The 21,201-nt window shown below is 44.6% G+C and overlaps 1 pseudogene across 1 annotated transcript in view; it reads right to left on the reverse strand.

The window, feature by feature from the left end:
* LOC308089269 (calcium/calmodulin-dependent protein kinase type II subunit beta-like) overlaps positions 1 to 21,201 on the reverse strand; it is a 73,611-nt pseudogene that overhangs the window by 3,613 nt on the left and 48,797 nt on the right. Inside the window, exons 15-25 of the transcript XR_013935088.1 lie at positions 20,167 to 20,203; positions 18,080 to 18,148; positions 13,799 to 13,843; positions 9,874 to 9,922; positions 6,398 to 6,484; positions 4,560 to 4,700; positions 3,404 to 3,592; positions 2,742 to 2,817; positions 2,011 to 2,105; positions 1,178 to 1,411; positions 1 to 920 (exon numbers count right to left, since the gene is read on the reverse strand). The product of XR_013935088.1 is annotated as a calcium/calmodulin-dependent protein kinase type II subunit beta-like (transcript). The remainder of the gene's footprint in view (positions 921 to 1,177; positions 1,412 to 2,010; positions 2,106 to 2,741; positions 2,818 to 3,403; positions 3,593 to 4,559; positions 4,701 to 6,397; positions 6,485 to 9,873; positions 9,923 to 13,798; positions 13,844 to 18,079; positions 18,149 to 20,166; positions 20,204 to 21,201) is intronic.

A 21,201-nucleotide genomic window follows, 5' to 3' on the forward strand; every position in this document is an offset into this window, starting at 1 on the left:
ACAAACACACACACACACACACAGACCTACCTCATTCATTCACACTTGACTCCCGGTCAGACACTGCCCTTCCAAAAAAAAAGGTTTTCTTGAATGTGAGTTTAGGCGCAGTATAATAGATAAGATACAAGAAGCAAATTACAAAAAAAAAAACTGCCAATATAATTGTTCACTTAATAGCCACAATAAAAAACAGCCACTGTGAATATTGGGGAAAACAAAAGTCATGCTTCCTTAAAAAGACAAGAGAAAAACGATGAAAAGAAGAGCTTTCCTTTGACTCTAGAAACCACTGGCATCAAGAATTTCAAATTATACAAAGTACATATACAATTGCAACTATGTAATAATATTAATAGTCATAATAATTATAGTTATAATAGAACTTACTTAAAACTTTACATACTGTATTTCCAGTGCAGTGTTTTTGTCACACAGGTGTGGATTCACACAGAACAGGTGGGCTATAGGGTCACAAAACCCCAGGACGTAGGATGGGAGAGGTGGGTGGGACGGTCATGGGGTTACCACAGGAAGAAGGAAACACACACGGAGTTCTTAAAAACATCAAGAGCCCCCCTCCCTCCCCCCCCGACCCCAACAACTTCAAACTGCCCGCCGTGTCAGATGTAGGAAGAGAAGGGGTGGAACAGTCAGTAGACCGCACGTTTCCATTGCTGTATGATGGCCTTCAGTGGCAACATAATGGGGGTGGGACGGGGGTTAATAAAAGAAGAGATGCATGCTGGGGGTTGAGACGGGTGGCCCAGTGTGGGAAGTTCTGGGACTGTTGACTCTCCCCCCGACATTGGACTTATCCTTCCATCCCTTCTACCTCCTCTTCCTCTCTCTCTCTCTTTCTCTCTTTCTCTCTCTCCCTCCAGCTGAGCACTCTTGTCAGATGTAATAGGAGTCGACCCCTGAGAACAACAGTAAAATACAGTGTCACAAACATTTTCAAATGCCTTGAACATTTTTGAATAATGTTAAATAACTTAGATTCTTTCTTTTTTTTTTTACACAAATCTTCTCTTCTGGGGGTCCCTGGCACAACCTTCTTTCAGATGGGGGGGTCCGCAGCCAAATACATAACAGTTTGGACATGAATTCATGGATTCAAACCTGAACCACTGCCCTAGGAACCCTTGCAGTGCACCGTGATGTATCCTGGACATACCTCATTGGAGCGGCGCGGCCGGTGCACCTGAGCAGTGGAAGTGCACGTTCTGCCACTTGCTGTCCCTGCGGTGCCACACGCGCGTCTCCTCCGATTGGCTGGAGCGCGGCCGGCCCTGGCCGTCCACATACTGCGTGAGGCGGATGTAGGCGATGCAGGCCGCGTCCTCGCCGATCAGGTGGACGTGGGGGTTCAGGATGGTGGTGTGGATGGGCTTACTGTTTTTCGCCAGAACTGGGGGGGGGGATTAAAAAAGTTATCAGTACGGTTCAGTCAGGACATGAAGCGTATTTATTGCATTAGACCCCCCACCCCTGCAGTAAGCTAAATTTGTATTCCTAGGATGAGGGGGGGGCGAGAGAGCGAGCAAGTCGCCGTGCCGAACGTTGCAAAGTCTGCTTCAGCCGACTCAGCGCCGTCCAAGTTATGTCCCGATAGGGACAGAATCGTAACTCCTCGTCCCCCCTAGTGTCGGTAACTCCGAGACGTCAACACCGCCTCGCGTGTGGTCCAAGTGAACAGAGCCGAGCGCTCCCTACCTCTGTTTCAGCCAATCAGAAACCGCGTCTGGCCCAGCTCATCCTAGGGAAACAATTATCGCTCCCAGTAAAGGGAGATATTAGGCTTCTGGGCCTCAGGCAGGGCTACTCTGTTAACCTCCCCCATTGAGGAACACTGTACGGGTATTCAGGTAATGCCACCAATGTCACCACCTGGATTTTAACCCAGGTCTCCTGCATGGGAACCAAACATCTAATGATGCAGTCAGTTAGTGCTACTAGCTCATTAATAATGCAGTTGGTTAGTGCCTCCACAAGCGTCGTGTCTCTTACGGTTCTCAAAGTAGAATCTGTGGAAGTCCATGCCCTCTACCAGGTTGCCCAAAGCCTCAGGTTCAAAGGAGGTCAGACCAGGGTCGCAGATCTTGCTGCAGAGCAAAGGACAGTGCATGTTATTACATCAGCGGAATCAGAGGGGTTCAACTCATAACTGCACGTACCTCAATCATGAATGTGCAAAAGCACAGAACTTCGGTGCAACAGATCGATTATAAAAACTCTAATAGATTTTCAAAAATAGCAGATCTACAAGCTCATAACGTGTCATGATGCGACGCACCATGAGCTTTTAGATTGGCTATTTTTACATGATACCATTGTATGACAATGTATAAAATACTTTCATGTCCTACTGGGGATTCAAACCTGAGTTCCCGCACAAATACTGACATTTTTACAACTGAGCCAATAGAGCACGCCTGCTTGCTCAGGGGAGAAATTTAATTTTGACCTTCAGTACCACTTGTCAATGTCAACCGGTAGTGGTTCTACTTCTACCAGACCACATGATCAAAATTTCTCACCATCTGTATTTGGAGACCAAATACAACCACCTCAGTTTGTTGTATTGTATTCACTAAAAGGTCACATTGTGATTCATTGATATATAATGTTTATGTATTATCAAACATTGCTTCTCGATTATTCTATGAATCAAAAAAGTAATCGATAGTATAATCGCTAAGAAAAGAATCGTCCCAGCCCCACACTAAACGTTGACTCACGCATATGCCTCGAAGTCTCCATTGTTGACTGCCTCTATGAGTTGCTCGGTGATCTTGATGATTTCTTGTTTGCGTGCTGCAAAGGAGAGGAAACTCAGACTGAGTCACATTGAATGGCAGCTAACTGAGCCAGTGGATCGTAGTTAGTTTGCACACAGTTGGTGAGTTACACAACAACGCAACCCAACAAAAATACTCCCGTAAACTCAAGTGATACTGTAGCATACATCCATACAAAGACAATAAACGGGCCCTTACCTGAAGTTTGAACACCACGTCAACAACACCTTTTTACATGACAAGCTCACAAGGCATTTCTTAATTGTGTGACAATGACATCAACTCAAAAAGCAAAGCCTGTACTGAAGAACAACATCATTGATTTGGTAGCAGTCCTATTTGTATTTGTAATTCCTTCAACAAGTCTGATGTGTTGATCGCTGCACAACTGCGAGGAGGTTAATATGCATCAGCATCACAATCATTTCCACTCCCAGCTCAGCAAGTAAAACCACACAACTTCTTGGGTCCAAACACGCTCTAGTCTGGGCACCTCGTCCCAAACACAACACACCTCATCAGCGCGGCAGCCAATCACAGAGGCCCTGACAGGGCTGCTACTGGGAGGGGAGCGGAGAAGTACTCATGCTCTCAGTACTCACTCTGGGAGGAGAAGGGTGAGGGGCTGGGGGGAGTGCGTGGGGGAGGTGGGGAGGTGGTGTGTGCAGGCGGGGGTGTCGGCCTGGCATTGTGGGCGGGAGCAGGCCCCGGCGAGGACTCCGCCTCAGGGGCCGGCGTGGGTACTACTGGCGCCCGGCGCACGCTGCTCACCAGGTCTGTGAGGCGGGACACTGCACGTCATCATGGGGAGGAGGGGGGGGGGGTGACAGAGGTCAGGATGCATGAAGGAACAGGGAGCCAGAGGAGGGAGAGACAGAGAGACACCGATGAAGCCCGTACACTACAGGAATGGATATAGTCCAAAGTCCAAATCTAAACCAAAACATAGGATTGCGTTTTGGTTTTGTAAATGAGGGGGGTGTAGCGAGTCTTTATGAACCAAATTAACCCTCAGCCCCTATTTTTTGGCATAATATTATTCAAAAAGTATTGGATGTTTTTTCCCCCCAATATTTTTCTAAAATAGCCAATCTACAAGCTCACACTGTGTGAGCTTGTAGAGGTTAACCCATTTAGACCTGAGGCCGATTCTAAAAACGCCTTCTATATCCTTTTCTGAAAAACTTCAAATATGTATTAAATAGTTTTTTTTTAAATGTATGTTGCTATATACTGTACATAGCAACAGGAACCCCAAAAGGGGTTCCCGTCCTGAAAGGTATAGTTACAAAAAGGGGTTCCCATCCAAAATGGGTTTAAGGGAGTGTTTAACTAGGGTGTGAGCTATGGACAGAACATAATTACTCGAAGACTACGTTGTCTCCTTTTTCTGAAAAAAATGAGGATATTGCTAACAAACACGGGAATATGTTACCTAGGGATGCAAGCAGGACGGGTAAGTTTCATAATTTTCAAAAACTTTTTAAAAAAGCGAAAATAGTATTAACATTTTTGCTCATCGATTCGTTGACATCATTCTTTTTTACAAATGATCAAAGATTATTCAATCAATTGAAAAATGTATTGATAGCATACATTTCTAAGAAATAATCGATAGTTTAAGGTTGTTCTTGCTTAATAATACAGTTACGGAAACAGAAATCACAGGAAGCGACGGGGAGAGACGCGTTTGCGTATCTGTCTCCTGACGGAGGGAGAGAACGACCGGTGTGTCTCGTTCCTGGGCTCTGTACTTACTCTGCATGGGGGTGTGGGAGGGGGGAGGGGAGGAGGCCGAGAGGCTTGCCAGAGGAGGAGTGCTGGCTCCCCCCTCGCCGTCGGATGTGGGCCCCGAACCCCTACGCACCGAGCCTAGCAGGTCAGCAAACTTAGTGGCAGCTGAGGTGGAAGGACGGAGCGAGGGACACATGAAGACATGGAGGTGAATGGAACATCTGACGATGATCACACCTGGTCTTGGAGAGCAATGACTGCTGACCCATGCAGTGAAATATGGAGCACAATTTGCTTCAGTTTCACCATATCCAGTGGTGGAAAGTCACTAACTACATTTTACTCAAGTACAATTTTGAGGCACTTTTACTTTACTCGAGTATATATTCAATATTTTGTACTTTTTTCCCACTACAATTATTGGACAACTTTAGTTACAAGTTACTTTGTAGATTTATGATTATTACAAAACTTACATTAACCAATTAAGCCCTATTTTATACTTTGGCAAATTTACATTTGGCCCTTTTTTTCAGTACTTTTACTTTGGTACTGCAACTATATTTTGATGCCAGTACTTTTACTTGTAATAGAGTAGTTGTATATTGTGGTATTGCAACTTTTTCTTAAGAAAATCTGAGAACTTCTTCCATCACTGACCATATCCCTATCATCAGCTCACCAACGACCTACAGTATTTGACTAGGAATGTGTTAGCAATCGACTGGAGTGAAATACTTGCAGAGCTCTCTGAGACCAAGTGTGACACTCAGATAATGACAGTGATGAACACATACATGGATAAAAGATGCACAGTTGAAAGACTCATGCTCAGAAATAGAAGGGGGGAGGGGGTCCACACAACACACACACACACACACACACACACACACACACACACTGTGATGGTCCAGTACTGTGCTGCAATACTATCTATGTCCACAGGGAGGAAGCGGTGGGCCTTTCTAAAACACGTGGCGTGGGCGGAATAGGACTGATTTGAGAAGAAGAGGAGTCAGAGTCAGAGGGAACAGTACAGTAGAGGACGAGATGGATCACACAGCGCTTCACTTCATCTTTTTTCATCTTTTTTTTTTCACGATGGCTTGGACATGGAGCCACCTGATTTCTCAGATAGCTACTAAAACATGTCAGCCACTGGCTGGATATCAGTTTCTAAAATCAATAACTGTAGGCAGCTCTGTACCACCCTGACACTTTAACCACATGAACCCTAGCGTCCCTATAATTCTGGGGTGAACATTTGGGTGAAAATATCAGCTCTAGAAGCTTGTATATCAGGCTATTTGTAGCAAAGAGATTTGGTGTTGAGGGAAAAAAATAGCGGACCTAGAATAGAGCCCTGGGGGACCCTGGTAAACTATACAGTTTAAGTTGTTGACCTAGCCATTTTATGTCTGGGAGGGAACGACACACAAAAGCCTAATTTATACTTCATCACGCAATGTTGTTGCATGCCAAAATAGCTGATCTCCCAGCTCACAACGCATCCTGGATTCGTTGCATTGTGAGCTTGAAGATCGGCTTGTAGATCGTCGTATGAAAGAGCATACATTGGGCATTGGAGGTTAGAACCGTGCAGGTTAGAACTGTGCACGAGCGGCTGTAGAAGGTCACCGGATCGCCTCCTGGCCAGTCGTGTGGAAGTGTCCTTGAGCAAGACACTTAACCCATAACTGTTGTGCTCTGCTATCTTCCCTATTTAGTGTTTTTTTTTGTAAATAGGTCCATTGTAGTATAGGAGAATTAAAAGAAACACACACAAGGGAGTTGTTAGTGTGTTATAGTTGTGCGTAGTTGCAGTGTGTGTCAGACTGCATCACAGAGTCATGCTGACTTACAGTAGACAGCAGGTGAAGGGCCCTGAGGGGTATCAGGCAGAGAGGTGGTGCTGGACTGTGACTTAACTGGGCTGTCTAAACTGTTCCCTGATCACACAACACACGCACGCACGCGCACGCACACACACGCACACGCACACGCACACAAATAAATGTCACAACACAAACATCAATCATCAATCTGTCATACATTTGTATGACAGACAAAAACACAACAGAGTGAAGACGGGAGAGAGGAAGGGAGGAGAATGTGTGAAGCAGATCGACAACAAAATGATGGAAAAATACTCACTAGACATAGTTTCCTTGCCTTGGCAGCCAATTCTCACAAAAAGTACAAATCAACGCCCTTTAGTTCTTCTGGTTATTCATGGCTGCGTGTCAATCCTGTACACGCTATTTTATTGAGTTTGTTCATGGCAGCCTGGCCCGTGACAGAATGAGTAAAATGGCCGTGACCAGGAGAGTGAGGCGGACATTACTAATTATCGCTTGTCTGTTTAATCAGCTGCCAAACCCAGGAAGAGCATCACACTGACAGACGACCCAGTAAAACATGAAGCATGAAGTAAACGGGAGAGGATGGGGGGGGAGTGTTCTGTTGCGGTGCTGAGTTGTTGCTAACCTGCCCCTGGGTTTCCCCGAGTGAAATTCACAGAGATAAAGTCAACAAAGACTGCTGCAAAGTAAAAAAAATAACATTCGTAGTCCAAAGAAGTTTGCGGTAAACAAAGCTCAGAATCCAGCGACTGTTACATAATTCTCCACTATAAACGTGTGGAGAGTAATAGAAAAGTTATGTGGTCAGATGCTCCGTCACCCGGCACAGGCATTGGATTACAAACCAGCTGTCCAGCACGCAGTGACATGAAGGGATCTTACAAAAAAAAAAGGAAAGGCCAACAGCATAAGGTCTGGCCTGTTCCCACCAAACCCAACCACCCCTCTCTCACCTGGTTCTCGCAGGTTGTGTCTCTGGCACTGATCACCACTATGTTGCCAACGTATCTTAAGGGTGACTGTCGCGTGTCCCACGTGACGCTAGAGCCATACCTTTAGCTCTTCTTGGAGCACTCCGGCTCCCGTTTGCTGCCACCGGGGGCTAAATTTAGAGCCAACCCCCACCCCTTTAGACACACAAGGTGCCCTTGCCCTCTAGTGTGCTGGGGGGTTATGGTATTTGGGCTTTAGGAGAACTGTTGGAAGGTGGGGCAGTACTACCGTAGCTTTTACTGCATATAGAGGGAAGGTAGAGTACAGTACAACATGGTACAGTACAGCCTTAGGGGGAGGGAAGGAGACGGGGCCATGTTCTGCTTGGCAATGGAATGCTGCAAGTCTGACCTTATTTAGGGAGATGCATTGTGCTTGGCTCAGAGCAAGAGGTGGAAAAGAGGGGTGTGTACTGTGTATAACCACGTATACACACACACACACACACATACACACACACACACACGTATATAGGATAAAAGCCCCTCGAAAGCACCTTGTAAAGTCATTCTCCATCAGGAGGTAAATGCTAGCCTTCACGAGAAGACAATATTTATCTCCAAAGTTTAAACCTCGAGCAATACTCGCACACACACACACGCACAACTCCAGAAGTCAACACCCAGCAGGGCTTGTTGGTATTTTAGAGGTGTGTGAGTGTTTCCCAGTATAAAGGTTTCAGCCAAATGCCAACACTTCTGAGAAAGCCAAACCCTGACAGCATTACAAGGCCTCTTACATTTCAATTTGCCCCAGCCCCACACCCTTGTCATCAGTCCTAACAGCAACAGAAAGCAATGCGGCCAGGCTCCATGAGGGGTCAGTAAGAGGTCAGCTATTAGCCCAGCAACTGCCCCGTCACTACAGTGGGAATGAGGCTGGAGCAGTGACTAGTGTTTTGATACTTTGCTTAGTTTATGTTGTTGGCTTCTACTGCCCTAGGGGTCCTAATTAAACATTATAATAAGTACCCAAAAGTCATGTTTGACTGTCCTTATACCATCTTTGAATAACATTGCCAGACAAGGCATTTCAGTGAGAACACCTTAACCACATGCGTCCCTATTCTGGGCATGTCGTAATAGGCGATGATTTGATGAAAATAGCAGATCTACAAGGTCAGAACACGTCAAAGCTAGATGGAAAAAGAGGAGGGAAACTTGCGTATGTTAGATAATCCAACGCAACGCACACAATTTGACTCTGATTATGTTCAGTCAAAGTCACGTTACAATTTTCAATGTATTAAAGTGCAGAGTAATTTGAAAAGTCTTGCCAAAAACAATCCCTGGAGAAAAAACTGATTGAAAATATTGATTTACAAATGCAACTCAAACATCCATGATGGTTAATCCAACCATCCATCCTTGGGTTATTTTACTAACAGTCAGACCATGACCTGGATTGTGACCTTAACATTTGACCTTTTTGACCCAAAAGATAATCATCTCTTTAAGGCAGCTTACTCATCATTCCCACCAAGTTTCATGAAAATCTGTTCTCTCGCTAACAAACAAACACACGCACAGACAGGACCGATTACAATATCCGGCCTCATTGCGGGCAAGGTCAAAAAGAAGAAGAAGAAAGGAGTCAGTGGTGGAATTGCATTAAGGTTTTCTAAAAAAAAATTAGTTACATGTTATAAACATTTCAATATCCAACTATGAATGGAGGAAAGAGTGCATTTCCATCAACATGTATCTATTTCATTTAGGTATGAAGTGGATTTGTGGGTTTGGGATACATGCTGTATTGATACAAGACACCCTGAGAGGCTGGGAGGCTTTTATTCTCTTTAAACACAAACTCAACATAGCCAAACGTCTACTTGTTTATGTTTACCTATAGATTCATATCATATGTAGTAGCTTGCATTGTCTGTCTTTTATAAACAGATGCTAGCTGTAGGGGAAAAAAAGTGACCTTCCTGCCCACTGCACTTCAGACCTTCAGTGTTTTCACATTGACCATAATGCCTCACATTGACCATAAGCCTCAGTGATTTTACATTCACCTTAACGCCTAGCCTAGCCAGTGTGTAAAGCGGCCACTTGCCAGATGTAAATTCCAAAATATTATAGTAATAGTGTAGTAATATCCCCCCCCCCCCAATACCCAATTCTTCCCTGCTGCAAACACAGGCAGATGTGTTCATTGGTACCGGATGTACCATGGAGGATATGAACCCCTAGTCTCTGTGATTGTTAACATGGTCTTTACTAACTGGTTAACACTAAAATGTGCGATGCACAATACATTATAGTCTAGACTCTATGTGAAAACACTGAATATCCATTTGTCGCATATTGACATAAAAATGTATCTCACCCACTTATATAGATCTGTAAACCTGTGACGTGACAATAAAATGTATTCTTGTTTCTTGATTTTTTCCCCCCTCATTTTTCTAGCCACCATCTCTAGAACTCTAGATTCTGACGTTACTGTCTATCATTTTTTATCTCCGCCTCCTTTCTTACCTTTCACGTCCTCATCTTCCACCGTGGTGTTGCTGCTGTCAGACGATTCCTGGGGGTCAGAGAAAGAGAGAGTCAAGTTAGGTTGTAAGCTGGTAACACCCACACACACACAAACACACAGTGGTAATATTCAGGTTCACACTTAAAACCGCAATCGCCATTATTTATCTCACAACACAATACGCCCCCAAAAGTGTAACTTTTAGTTAACCACGTGAAATATATTCTGGAGACTAAGGTATTTACGAAAACAGGAGGGGGCCTAGAATAGAGCCATGTGGGACTCCAGTCAACTAAGCATAAAGGGTTTAAGTGGTTAACTGCAAGTTAATGCCACACTACAACTATATACTACATTGTCAATATCTTGACAATGTAGCCTGGAGAAAACAAGGCAAAAAAGAATCCCATTCAGTGAACTTGAATCCTGTGTCTCTAGCTATGTGCTCTGTGTCTTTCACCAGAGGAGTATTTAGCCTCTGGTTTCCAATTAGCAGAGTAAATGGGCCTAAAATTCCCCCTGCATGGAGAAGCCAGGGGAAGCAAGACGTGGTGACCTCAATAGAAGCACACACATCTGCGCGGGCGTGATGAAGGCATTCAGTAGGCTTTTATAAAAGGGGCCGGTCACCACGATAAGAGTGATTAAAGGAGAATTTTGGACTAAAGTTTTCTTACCTTTTCTATGACGTTATGATATCTTAGGATGAATGGTACAGTAGAAAAATTTCATAACTCCACCCCTGAGCCGCCACAGCTTAAAAGGTGCGCGGATAGGCCTTAGGTTAGATCACATATTTTAATATCTTTTTTAAAAAAAAAATTTGGTGAGATCTGACGTTCATAGTGACAGAACACTATGCAACCAAAAAAACAAAAAAAAAAACAAACAGAAGTCTCGCTAGACAAGATTGAAATCTCGAGATTTCAATCTCGTCTAGCGAGACTTCTGTTTTTTTTTTTTTTTTTTTTTTTTTGGGACAGTGTTCTGTCACTATGAACGTCAGATCTCACCAAAAAATTCAATAAAAAAAGCTATTAAAATATGTGATCTAACCTAAGGCCTATCCGCGCACCTTTTAAGCTGTGGCGGCTCAGGGGTGGAGTTATGAAAATTTTCTACTGTACCATTCATCCTAAGATATCATAACGTCATAGAAAAGGTAAGAAAACTTTAGTCCAAAATTCCCCTTTAAGCGAGTGACGAAGATAGATCAACAACTAACCCGAGAGATTCCACATTATGGACAAAGAAATAGAGAAGGGGCTGTGGTGTGTGTGTGTGTGTGTGTATGTGTACATGTACATGTACATGTACATGTACATGTACATGTACATGTACATGTATGATGACTGTATGTACAGTATATCTGCATACATGGTAGTGTAGCACTCATCATATAGAAGCATTGTTCCCAAACAACAACAATCCATTCCCAATTCATATTTGGCTTCCAGCTGTTTGTGCCTCACAAAAACACACAGGGGAGAAGTCATGAGATTACTGGACGCTGCACAAAGCCTGCACCACGTACTCTACTCTCAGGAACCAGCCCTAAAATGAGATGCTCGACCACCCCAGCATCACTCTATCATGGTGACACTACGGATGTGGTGTGAGAACCAAGTCATGTTAATGCCCGATTTATACTTGGTTGGGCATCATGTTGCACACTGAAAATAGACGATCTACAAGCTCACAGCACGTCACGCTGCGATGTGTCTTGAGTTATTAGATCTGCTATTTTCGGTATAAATTATAAAGTATAAATTAGGCATTAATAGTCCTCTGAGCTGTCACACAACAGCAGAGCAGACTACTCCACGAGCACACACACAGTACGTGTTCAAGCACAGATACACACACACTCGCCCTGTGTGCACAAACACACACACACACACACACTAAATCTAAGTTATGTGTGTGATGCATGCAGGACACAGGAACACAAACTCACACCATGCCAGGATCATCAGTTGTACCCTGTAGTGGGTACAAAGCCCCCAGGACCACGGAGGACTATTGAAGCTGCCCAAGTCCTGGTGGTCAAATCTGGTATTGCTGCGCATGCTTGGTGCGCCTGCTCCATTGACATATTGATAACTTTGGTGTCAACTCAGGAAGTAGAGTGTACTTCCGCATGCTTCATGTGCTGGCTGAGCAACTTCATTGAAATGAATAGGGGCCGTCCGTACTCTAGTGTATATATAACCCTATGGTGGGTAACCAGGACTCCTAAAGACTCATACTACTCACACAGGGTTCGACCAGCATTATGACATATTCATTTTTAGTTTGATTCATTTTAGTTAGGTTTACGTCTGCATAAGTAGGTTTAGTTAAAAAATAAGAAATGTTTTTGTTTAGTTTTTATTTCGTTTTTCTAACTTTTCCAAGGAAAGAAAAGTAGGAAAATAGAATGCATATAGAATATCAATGTGATGGTGGAAAAACTAAAACGAAGATGGACGCTGATAAAATGTATCCTGATTCCTTACTATGGCTTGTGAAACGAGTTTGATCTTTCACTCCACTCACTCGCCCTCGCTAGACCAACGCATTCTACTGAATAGAGAGACTAGATGAGGTTTGGGTTGCACATCTGATGGGGTGTGAAGTGCGTTTAACTGCTGGCTATTGTTTTCAAACAACTAATCTGCATGCTACGCTACTACTACAGCGGCATTATAGTCTACTATATATGCCGATCGGTCCAACGGTGCCGGAGATTAGCTGTTAACAGACTGACGGACGAACACACACACGCACACACGGACACACGGACGGAAAGGGGCGAAAACATAGTCTCTGCCACACCTTCGGCCTGGCAGAGACGATTATGTCCATAAAATATGAATATAAGCCACAGCTTTGATTTTCCAAATAAAAGTTGTTCATTATTAAAGTTTCATTATTCATTGCATCGAAAACTTTACCGAACCGTGATGCACAGCCTGCAGTGTTGTGAGCCGTCTATGACCCTACTTGTAGGCCGTCCTTAAAAACACACATCATGTTCCTGTCAACCTTTATACTTTGTATTAGAGCCCGACCAATGCCAGATTTTTGGGTCAGATGCTGATCCGATTTTGGTGCTACGTTACTGATTACCAATGTTTTGACATATTGTACAAATTATAATACTTCTACTAATAATAATAATAATGAAAAATGTATATTTGATTAAAGTTTCTATTTGGGAACATTTAACAGCAAACAAAAAGAAAAAAGGAAACACAAATAACGTTTTGATATTATTTAAAATGAAATAAACTAAAAAATAAACAGAACATTTATCTTTAATTATACAATGAACAAGCAAACAAGTAAATATAAAATACACATTAACTTAACAAACTTTTATTTAACCACTTAAGCCCTATTCAAACATTTTCAAAAATGGCCGATCTACAAGCTCAAGCTATAGATCTGCTGTTTTTAAACACATCGGCTACCAATGTTGTCGATGAAATAATGGACGATATATCGGACAAACCAATATATCGGTCGGGCTCTACTTTGTATAGGGTTAGCTCAGATGGGGGGTGGGTGGGAGGCGGTTGGGTAAAGGGTACAGTGGTGTGCACTCGCTCCGAGGGCTACTGGGTTTCAATGATGTGTTTATGAGCCACAGTACCGTCACTCCAGCCTGGCCTGCCCCCTTGCTCGTGCACACACACGTGGTTTATATTTAGTTGTGCACCGGTGTCGCTCACTGAACATAGCAGATCTACAAGCTCTGCGATGTGTTGTGAGCTTGTAGATCGGCTATTTTCGGTGTGCAACTAAGCTCGCTTGCAAGCTTATATCGGTAAAGCACGATATCACGCTGCGGCTAGATAGGTCGAGGGGGGAGGAAGGGAGCAAGGAGGAGGATGAGGAGGAGAGAGAAAGTGTGGACTGGGGTATTGAGGATGAGTGTACCTTCGTCCTGTCGACCGGGTTATGGATAACTGTAGTCTGAGGCTCCTAGAGATAGGAGAGAGGAGAGGAAAGGTGGGGTGGGGGAGGTGGAGAAGAAGGGAGAAAGAGAGAAAGGGAAAAGAAAAGAAAAAGACATAAGTGTGACATAAACGTAGAGGATGGATTGATGTAGAAAAACAAAACGGGTATCAAGTGGGCAAGGAGAGAGAGAGAGAGAGAGAGAGCAAATATGAACGCTGGATGAACAAAGAGAGAGATATACAGTAGTTAAGGAAAGATGGTAGAACCCTCCAGAGTGAAAGAGTGGGTGGATGGAGCTGAAGAGTGTCGTTTGGAGGTCTCTGCAAAAGCCCAGAATACGCACGTACACACACACACACACAGATGAACGAGCACACACAGAGCCAGAAGAGAGACAGCACTGAAATTCAGAGCATGGTGCTATGCTAGTGCACATTCTCACACACACACACACACACACACACACACACACACACACACACACACACACACACGCACACACACACACACGGGTTTGTATTACCATGCTATATAAACATTTTAGGAAGGCAATTGTATAAAACACCAATTTTAATTAACTCTAACACTAAAACTGAAAATAGACGAGACAAGCTCATGTGTTGACAGCGTACACGTAGAAATAGAACATTCACAGTACTGTGATTGGTCATGACCCTGACTTAGATGAATGAGATCATCTGCGCTCATCAGAAAACTCAATTGACAAGCAACATTACATTATTGATACAGGAGAAATACAAACAGTGTGCACATATTCAAAATCCCAAAATGCAACCAACACATATATTTTATACTGTCCCAAAAGGAGAATAGTCAGTGAAGGCACATCAAAGAGGAACAACAAATAAACTAAACCTAATTCTTTACCATAAAACAACTATTTGTCTTGTGACAATGTTGATTTCCCAAATTCTACAATACTTATAAGTGATAATATAAGTGTACACACACACACACACACACACACACACACACACAAATGCCTTTGTTCCCCGGACACAAATGTGTGCAGAATCAGAGAATTCTAAAATGAAATACAATTATATAAATAACAATCTAAAACAATTATATAAATACAAAGCAGCAGGAATGCAATGCGGTGCACACTCACACAGCACAACAAAAAAAAGCCCAATTATCTCGCTTTATGCTGACGCACCTGTCCTTTTTTCATTCCACACAATTATCTTCTACAAGATCTTAACGCATTCAATTTTATATAATATTGACAAGCACAGAATAGGGACGCTGTTTTGACATGTTTGGATCTCTCTCTCTATGCTGTGGTGTCTGTGTGTGATGGGCAGCAGGTAAGCTTGACTGATTGAATGAGTGGATGATGATTGTACAGCTAAAGACTGTATACACGTACAGTAGATACTGCATTGGCTGCTGCTGTCCGTTGGAGCGACGCATCAACGTGGGCGTCACATTAGAGGGCAGCCATAGCTTAGCAGTGGGTAGATAATAATCCAATGAAAGCCAATGAATGTTCCCCTGTTATGACATACCCAGAATAGGGACGCTATAATTCATGTGGTTAAAAAGGTTGTAGTAGTCCGGGTCATAACAAGTCCTACTCCTCCTATTTCTGTCATTATTTACTCACTCTCATAGATGAAGTTTCTTTGTACTCATCATAACTAGAGCCCTACAGATGCCAGATTGTACTGCATAATTACTGATACCAATGTCATCAAAAAAAGTTAAACGATACACATCGGTTGACAGTTTGTTTGGCCCAGGAACACTATCTTCACTGTTTTCTAAGCCATTATCTTCAACATTTTTGCATAGATTAACATTTAAGCCCTAAGGTTCTCGGGTGATATTTTATGCTTAGCCAAACAATGGTGTCGCACAGCAAAAATAGTAGATCTACAAGCTCACGTTGCATCACGACGTGTTGCGAGCACGAACATCTGCTATTTTTTGCTATTTTGGGACGCCTGGCTTAAAGTGGTTAGTATAAACTTAGTCTTGGAAATGTATAGACATGTATAAAAAGGGTTAATTGTAGGAGTTTTTATAACAGAGGTCTTGTACCCAGAGCTAGGTCTTTAGATTCAAAAAGGGCAAAACAATGACCATAAAATGACTCCATACAGCTTGTGCAGCACAAGCCGAGTAGTCTGGAGCCAAATGATTGCACTGTTAGTGGAAAATACCTGTATTTAGTGCTAGTTTTAATTCTGCCATTGCTTTTGAAAACATTGACCTTGTACATGTTAACATGGAAGTGGAAGATGTTTTGGGGAAGACATGACTTCACCCAATAAAAATTCTATCATTATCTACTCACCCTCATGCCGGTTGAATCACAGGTGAACTATTCCTTTAACCCTGTATAGTTTGTTGTCTGGGGTCCCCCAGAGGTCTATATATGGCCCCCTCCTTTTCCCCCTCCACACCAAATAGCCGATATGAGCTCATGGCAGATCTGCTATTTTAGTTCCCCTAATAAGGCATGAACAGATTAGCGATGCTAGGGTTCATATGGTTAATGACTTCACTGCAGCACATTTTTGGATGCTGAGAGCTTCACTCACAGCACATTAGTGTGCAGGGGAAAATAACTGCGTTGCATTTACGCCTCGCATCAGTGACCGCGAGTGTCTCTCGGTCATCATCACCAGAAAGCGCTGTGTGATCTAAAGTCAGTGATTCCCAACCTGTGGGCCGGGGCCCACATGGTGGGCCGCGGGTATATTGCAATTGGGCTCCCAAATAATTGGCAAAACGCAAACGCAAAATTTTAATGAATAACATAACATTAATGTAAAAACATTAATGTAAAAAATGACTTGGTATTCTTTCTTTAAAACCTTGAAAAGGTTTCAAGTGATACCACTAAATAAATGATACCACTTTAATCCAAGCCAGACCACAATTGATTGATTGATTGATCATTGAAATAAACATGGTTTGAAAATGCATCGTGCCGTGGGGTGCTTTGAAGATTTTCAAGTGGGCCCTGATCTAGAAAAAGGTTGGGAACCTAAATGAAGGCAGGAAGCGATCCTAAAATGCTATTTACTCGAGGACAGTCAACTTGAATTACAAGGGGGTTGATCCTGTTTGGTTCTTTCACCAAGAGTGAAAAGGCACAAACTCCTGTAGGTCACTTGTGTTCCACCCAGCCTACCCAGCAGAGCTTTGGCTTTCACTCTGTCAGTCTCCTTTTAGTCCCTGCCGTCTCCTCTTCCGTTCCCCGCTATTTTCTGTGCTCTTGAACTGTCAGCCGGTGTATATCAGAGCACGCACGCCTGCACACACACACACACACACACACACACACACACACGCACATGTGCGCTCCACTCCCCACACCCCCCCACCCACCGCGTTCAACCCGGCCCTCAACCTCCCGCAGGAAGTGACACCTTCCCGGTGACCAATCATCAGCCAGATGTCTTCCCTGACGATGATGGCCATGTCGTCATGGCAACCATCGCCTGGGGCAACGGGCAGTGGCGACGACGGCATGGGAGACGATGACGAGCGGGAATAAAGTACCTGGGGGCCTGCAGATGGAGGGCTTGGTCGGGGGGAGAGCGCTGACGGCGGCAAGCGGATGGGGGTGGGGGGGGAGAGTTGTAATGAGCTGATGCTCTCTCTAATTACTTCTTTTAGTGTGCATTATGGTTTCACTAGATAGATCACAAGTCGTGTTACATAGCCCCGATGGTGCACGCACAAGCTCTCCTACATGGTCACGCGACACACTTGCCCACATTTTCACGCACACGCTGAAGCACGGTGGCACATCAGACGACACACACCTGTATACTGACGACACACGCACACAGACTTGTAAACCTGTGATGTGACAATAAAGTTGAAGTTGAGTGGAGGTTGGAGGGACTGTCACGTTAGCAGAACACACAACATACAGTAGACAGTAGACAGTATTACCCATATGGTCATCACGTATGAACAAAATCAGAAGATATCCCTGTACCATTGCGAACCGACACACTGCATTTGGTCAAAATGCTCCCCAAGACCAGAGCTGGACCGGAAGATGGGAATTGGATCGACCGTCCCCCCCCACCAGCGGGCAGACTGGCGTGCCCTTGTTGCAGGGGAGCCCACCAAAAGATACACATCCACCAAGACAAGATAGACAAGAGGGACGGCAGAAAGGGGGGGGGGGGTACCGAGGAACATGCAGGGTTATTAGGAGGTGTGTGGGAGTGGGATTCTGACAAACAGACAGGGTTATTAGGAGGTAAATACCAGAGCAGGTGAAGGGGTGGTTCCTTTAGGGCTGGTGACTATGCTGTTTTTCGTGCTGTTTGTCTGGGGCTGTGCAAGGAGAGGAGAGGAAAGGAGAGGGAAACACAACAAAAAGGTGTTAACAACAGGAGGTACTGTAGGTCAGTGCATTTGTATGTATGTATGTGCATGCACGTGTGCTCGTGCTCTGCACTCTGAGGAGCTCCGTGATTCTGTCTGCAGAAGAGGTTAAATACAGCAAGCATTCACATCATTCACAACATTCACAGCGTGTTCCTGAGAAGTGACACAAGGGATGTGACGGCATCAGGCCGTTAACAGTGACTTCCTTTGCGCGGGACTCCACTTTGCCTCAATTTCACAGCACCATGTGTGGGCAATATACAAATCCAGTTTCAAAGCCTGCGCGTTTGAATGTTCCTTTGAAGAATAAGCACAAATCATCAAAGCTGCTCCATTTTCGCTATTTGTCATACAAAGTACTGTATGTAAGGGGTACCTGTAAACCTGTAACGTGTTAAGTTGAAATATTTCAATTTGTAAACGTTTTGTTTACAAATTGAACCATGGTTACTCTCACTAAGAAGTCACCTAGCACCATTAATCCTGACAGATAGGCATCAGTGGACAGATGATCCTTTCTCACATCCTGTCTTTCAAAGCAAACATCGGTGGTGGAGCTGAATACTGAAGGTACAGTACAACACGGTGGTAGCTGAAAGGCTCCAGTGATGAGGACTGAAACAAATGAGAGAGTATGGGGACAACAACGGAAGGTGCGAAGGGGTGTGTGTGTGTGTGTTATTAGACATGGGGTGGATAAACGTCTAGGAGGAGAGGAGAACACACTAAGACATGCTGAAGCAGAAGTCAAAGTAAGCTGGCCATAAGCTGACATAAGGATGTCTCTCTCTCTCTCTCTCTCCTCTCTCTCTCTCTCTCTCTCTCTCTCTCTCTCTCTCTCTCTCTCTCTCTCTCTCTCTCTCTCTCTCTCTCTCTCTCTCTCTCTCTCTCTCTCTCTCTCTCTCTCTCTCTCTCTCTCTCTCTCTCTCTCTCTCTCTCTCTTCTCTCTCTCTCTCTCTCTCTCTCTCTCTCTCTCTCTCTCTCTCTCTCTCTCTCTCTCTCTCTCTCTCTCCACGTGCTGTGTATCCATGGTGAGGATCACACTCCTCCTTGGTACAGCGACAAGGACGGACGGAGGGTGTGAACTCTCAAAATACTTTCACAAAAACCACCTCAAGAAGGGGAGCTTGCCACCGTCGTGGACCTCAGTGGCGATGAAAGCCACTAATGCCTCTAAAGGCTGGCTGCAGCACCCCAAACAAGAGACAGCTGTTCCTTCGAGGGGAACATGACCCCCCCTCACTTTTTTATGTCAAGGACCCCCCAAAACGATATGTATTTGATCGCGGACCCCCATTTAAAAATATTTTGTTCCAGGGACCTCCCAGAAGCAAAGATTTGAGTTACAAATGTTTGCTTTAAAGAAATATGTATTCAAAGATTTGCACTGATTTTCATGTTGTTTTTTTAAATAAGCTCATAGTGCGGCACTCGGTGCTGCGCTATGAGCTTGTAGATCTGCTATTTTTGAATAGCCAAAGTATAAAATAATGTCTATAGCTAAAATCTAAAATGACACTGATGCGTTCCCGGATTGAATGCGTTAAAAGGGGGGTAAAAATTACTTTAAATCGTCCCCTCTAAATCTTTAGGGGGGGGGGGGGCAGAAGACAGTGAGAAAATAGGTGGAAGGAAAGCAGTGGACAAAGGAGCAGGACTGGAGGAGAGGAGCTTCAGACATGACGGGATGAGGAGGGTGGGCACTACAGCAGCCGTTCTCAAACGTTTGCACGTCAGGGACCCCCAAATGAAATGTATTTGGCCGCAGACTCCCATTTGAAAAGATCTTGTGCCAGGCGCCCCCCCACCATAAGTGAAGACGTCTCCACATTGAATCCACAAGTAGCCGATCGACAAGCTGCGACACATTGTGAGCTATAAAAATAAAAAGGGTGGAGGACGAGAAGACGAGCTGGAGCAGGAGGAATGGGGTGTGGGTTAAAGTGCATAAACAGCATGCTCACCATGTAGTACTGGACGGTTTGAGCTGGACTTGCGTTTCTGTCCCCACCCCACCCCCCGTTGGCGATGGATGGATGGATGGATGGATGGATGGATGGATGGATGGATAGATGGATGGATGGATGGACGGATGGACGTTCAGGTTGAGCGGATGGATGGTAGAAGGTGAAAGAGGAGAGAGAACCAACAGGTGAATGCACAAAGAGAAGCAGGCGCGCTGTGCATACGCTCCCAGCACGAGGAGCAGCTGTCCTCTCAAAGAGGCTGTTACTTCTTCTGCTTGTGAAGGAGAGAGGCGGTAAGCGGGGGAGGAAGAAGCAGAGTCCAGGAACGAGGGGGAGGCTGAACGTGGGAAGTCATCAGAAAGAGAGAGCAGGAGACCTGCTATTACTTCCTCTTTTTTTTTTTTTTTGTGTGGAAGAAGAGACGACATCGGCATGAGAGCAGCCAGCACTGAACAGGTAGAGAGGTGTTGGGGCCGGAGTTAAAAACATTAGGTGGTGTTCCACATATTACAGGATCACAGAGTGTGTGTGTGAGAGAGAGAGAGAGAGAGAGAGAGAGGATCATGGGGGGGGAGTTGCAGAGAGAGGACGGAGAAAGACAAGAAAACGAGAGAGGGGAAACAAAAGAGCAAGAGGAAGGAAGGAGGGAGAGCGGCGGGCGAAAAGTTTAAATCTTCGGAAATGGTTCGGGCGAGAGCGTGGGGAGCCTGTTGCTAGGCGATGAGCGCGGCACAGGGGAAGCGAGAGTCTATTTCTGTCGCCTGAGTTTCCAGGGTCCAAACTTGGAGCTATTCCTGGAACTGGAGTCACATTCCCCACTGAACCCACTGAGCAGTGAGGAGAGGGGGAGGGGCAGCCTGCAGACACACGCATGTACGCACGCATGTACGCACACACACACACAACACACACACATCTGCACACTCGCGATCTGCCGTTCTGCACGTTCGCAGCACACGAGCGTCAAGCTGACGAGACGCCGCTCAGATGCGAGCCGACACACACACACACACACACACACACACACACGTC

This window comes from Gymnoscopelus braueri (assembly GCF_963280865.1).
Source record: "Gymnoscopelus braueri genome assembly, chromosome: 7".
Lineage (NCBI taxonomy): Eukaryota > Metazoa > Chordata > Actinopteri > Myctophiformes > Myctophidae > Gymnoscopelus > Gymnoscopelus braueri.